Genomic DNA, 4,686 nt, shown 5'->3' with positions numbered 1-4,686 from the left:
TCTTTTTTTTCTTTTTTTCTTTCTATCTGATTTATTGCCCATTACCATAACTCGAAATTAGAAATATAAATAAAAAAATCCCCCCTTCTTTCATATTAACCAATAACCCATCTCCTCCCCCGAAGTCGAAACGCCGAAATAATCTACAGATCCTTTTTGTCTTTTTTTCCCCTTTCTTTCTTTATATCTGTTTTCTTGTCCATTATCTTAACGAAATTAGAAATATAAATACTGGCCAATACCCCCCCCCCCCAAGTCGAAACGCCCAATTAATCTGCAGATCCTTTTTTTTTTCTTTTTTTTTCTTTTTTTCTTTCTATCTCTGTTTTCTTGCCCATTATCATAACTCGAAATTAGAAATACAAATTAAAAAAAAATCCCCCCTTCTTTCATACTAGCCAATAACCCACCTCCTCTCCCCTCCAACCCAAGTCGAAACGCCCAGATAATCTGATCTTTTTTTCTTCTTTTTTTTTCTGTATTTCTTTCTTTCTATCTCTGTTTTTTTTGCCCATTATCATAACTCGAAATTAGAAATATAAATGAAAAAACCTTTCATACTAGGCAATAACCCCCCTCCCCCCCCCCCCAAGTCGAAACGCCCAAATAATCTGCAGATCCTTTTTTTCTTTTTTCTTTCTTTCTTCCTTTCTATGTTTTCTTGCCCATTATCATAACGAAATTAGAAAAAAATGGATTTTTTCATACTTCTTTCATACAAGCCAATAACACCCCCCCCAAGTCGAAACGCCGAAATAATCTTTTTTTCCTTTTTTTTCTCTTTCCTTCTTTCTATCTTTGTTTTCTTGCCCATTACCATAACTCGAAATTAGAAATATAAATAAAAAAACCCTTCTTTCATACTAACCAATAACCCACCTCTTCCCCCCCCAAAGTCGAAACGCCCAAATAATCTGCAGATCCTTTTTTTCTCTTTTTTTCTTTCTATCTCTGTTTTCTTGTCCATTAACTCGAAATTAGAAAAAACCCTTCTTTCATAGTAGCTAATAACCCACCTCCTTCCCCCCCCCCAAGTCGAAACGCCCAAACAATCCAGATCCTTTTTTTCTTTTTTTTTCTTTCTTTCTTTCTATGTTTTCTTGCCCACTACCATAACTCGGAATCATAAATATAAACAATATAAATAAAATAAAAAACTTCTTTCGTACTAGCCAATAACCCACCTCCTCCCCCCCCCCCGCCAAGTCGAAACGCCCAAATAATCTGCAGATCCTTTTTTTCTTTTTTTTCTTTCTTTCTTTCTATGTTTTCTTGCCCATTATCATAACTCGAAATTAGTAATATAAATACTAGCCAGTAACCCACCTCCCCCCCCCTCCCAAGTCGAAACGCCCAAATAATCTACAGATCCTTTTTTTCTATTTTTTCTTTCTATTATTTTCTTGCCCATTATCATAACAAAATTAGAAATATAAATAAAAAAACCTTCTTTCATACTAGCCAATAACCCACCTCCCCCCCCCCCCCGCCAAGTCGAAACGCCCAATTAATCTGCAGATCCTTTTTTTCTTGTTTTTTTTTCTTTCTTTCTATCTCTGTTTTCTTGCCCATTACCATAACTCGAAATTAGAAATATAAATGAAAAAAATCCCCCCTTCTTTCATGCTAGCCAATAACCCACTCCCACTTCCCCCGAAGTCGAAACGCCGAAATAATCTGCAGATCCTTTTTTTCTTTTTTTTTCTTTTTTTCTTTCTATCTCTGTTTCCTTGCCCACTACCATAACTCGGAATCATAAATATAAATAATATAAATGAAATAGAAAGCTTCTTTCGTACCAGCAAATAACCCACCTCCTCCCCCCCCCCCCCGCCAAGTCGAAACGCCCAAACAATCCAGATCCTTTTTTTCTTTTTTTTCTTTCTTTCAATCTCTGTTTTCTTGCCCGCTACCATAACTCGGAATCATGAATATAAATAATATAAATAAAAAAAAACTTCTTTCATACTAGCCAATAACCCACTTCCCCCCCCCCGCCAAGTCGAAACGGCCAAATAATCTGCAGATCCTTTTTTTCTTTTTTTTCTTTCTTTCTTTCTATCTCTGTTTTCATGCCCACTACCAGAACTCGGAATCATAAATATAAATAATATAAAAAAAAAACTCATACTAGCCAATAACCCACTTCCCCCCCCCCGCCAAGTCGAAACGCCCAAATAATCTGCAGATCCTTTTTTTCTTTTTTTTTTCTCTCTCTCTCTTTCTTTCTATCTCTGTTTTCTTGCCCATTAACTCGAAATTAGAAATATAAACAAAAAAACAAACAAACCCTTCTTCCATACTAGCCAATAACCCACCTCCCCCCCCCCCCGCCAAGTCGAAACGCCCAAATAACCTGCAGATCCAGAATATGCAAATGAAAAGGGAAAATGAACGAGCCTAATAATTAACAACAGACAAGACACGTTATGGAAGCCAGGAGGAAACTGACGTCTTCAAACCTGTCTTAAGGAACTGCAGACGTCGAGAGGTTTATTTACAGAAACCATGAGTAATGAAGACGTTGTTAAGAAGATTCATTACGGAGAACTGTTGCGGCAGACACTGATGATGATTTACGAGGGGGATAACAAGCGCAAAACCTTTTCCAAATATCTATGGAATACAATATTTCTTCTTCTCCTTTTCTCGCTCTGACTTTGAAGGCGTCGGAATGATGAAATAATGGATAAAAAAGAAGGAGGAATAAGAAAAGATAAGAGAAAGAGAGAAAATACGATAAAAAAAGAAGAAAAAAAGATGAAAAAAGAATAGGAAGAAAGAGAAAGATACAAAGAATGAAAGACATAAATAGAGGAAAACGACGGGGAGAAATCTAGAAGAAAAGGTTTACGGAAGAATGTCAAGAGGAGTAAGCAAGTCTTAAGAGAATGAAAAATTACTAAGCCCGTTTCCCCGCTTGCTTCTCAGTGGACGAGAATGGGGATAATGATGTTGATAATGAGAAAGAGGGAACTGAGACAGCATGATGAAGAGGGGGAGAAAGAGGAGAGGGGTGCAGAATTGAAGGAAGAAAATAACGGGGATAAAGAAGACATGGAGAAAATGGGAGGAGGAGGAAGAGAGAGGAGCAGAAGAGAGAGGAGAGGGATGAAGAAGTGAAAGAGGAAAATAGCGAGAATAAAAATGACATGTAGGAGAAAGAAGGGCGAGGAGGAGGAGGAGGAGGAAAGGAAAACGAAGAAGGAAGAGGAGGAAGAGGAAAGGAAGATGAAGAATCAGGAGGACGGGGAGGAAGAGGAGGAAAAGGAGGAGGTGGAGGAAGAGAATGGGAGAAGGAGATAAGGAGGGAGAGAAGGATATGGAGGAAGAGGGGGAGGGGGAGGGGGAGAGAAGGATGATGATGAAAAGGAGATAAAGGATGAGGAGGAAAAGAAGAAGAAGAAGAGGAAAAGAGTAGGAACAGAAGTAGGAGAAAAATGAGGAAAAGGAGAAAGAGGGATTGAAGGAGGATGAGGATCAGATGGATAATAATGGCAATGATGATTATGTCGTTAATGATGAAGATGAAGATAATAATGACAATAATAATGATGCTGATTATAAGTCGACTATCCTCCGTCGACGCCAAAAGGTTAATAATTCATAACAATTATGAATGGACCTTAAAAACACGCTAATCCAGCCCTTAATGCTCATAAGTATTTCTTAAGCTCTTATTCTTTTGTGCTTATATGTAATAATGTCTTGTTTATATACATTATAAATTTATATATTTATATATATATATATATATATATATATATATATATATATATTTATATATATAATATATGTATACATTACATATAATACATAATATATATATATATATATATATATATATATATATATATACATTTTATATATATATATATATATATATATATATATATATATATATATATATATATATATATATATATATATATACATATCATATATATACATATCATATATATATATATATATATATATATATATATATATATATATATATATATATATATATATACATATAATATATATACATATAATACATGTATATAATATATATATATATATATATATATATATATATATATATATATATATATATTTATATATACATATAATATATATACATATAATATATATATATATATATATATATATATATAGATATAGATATAGATATATATATATATAATATATATGTCTTTACATAAAAAATTGTTAGAAAACGCTTATTCAGCATCACTACATATGTAATCGTTAGTAATACGAGATCAGAAATATTCCGTATAATCATTATGTATTCAGTATCTCACGATATCACAAAGCCTCTTAGCCATATAAATAACTACAGTTCTCTTCTTATGATCGCATTACGTGCCTCGTGCATATCTAGATTCACGTTCAGTCTGATTGTTACACGCTTTTCTTAATATTCTTTTTCAAAACGAAGTGCAATTATATAAACACAAGAGAAAATGTTCGTAATTGTTGGTATAGTAAAGTGTGCAGTGTCGGATAAAAGTCATATTCCGACTTTCGTATTACACAAAACAAAGGAAAAGGTTAGATCAGTAGCAACTCGAGGAGGTGTCATGGCGTCTGCTTTGATGATTGTTCAGTTAAAATATAATAATTAAAATCATTGTTTTCCATCCTTTTTGAAAATTAAAAAGACTAAAATGATCGACC

Source organism: Penaeus vannamei, chromosome 13 (assembly GCF_042767895.1).
Source record: "Penaeus vannamei isolate JL-2024 chromosome 13, ASM4276789v1, whole genome shotgun sequence".
Lineage (NCBI taxonomy): Eukaryota > Metazoa > Arthropoda > Malacostraca > Decapoda > Penaeidae > Penaeus > Penaeus vannamei.
The sequence above is the reverse complement of the archived record's forward strand: the minus strand, read 5'-3'. Positions refer to the sequence as shown.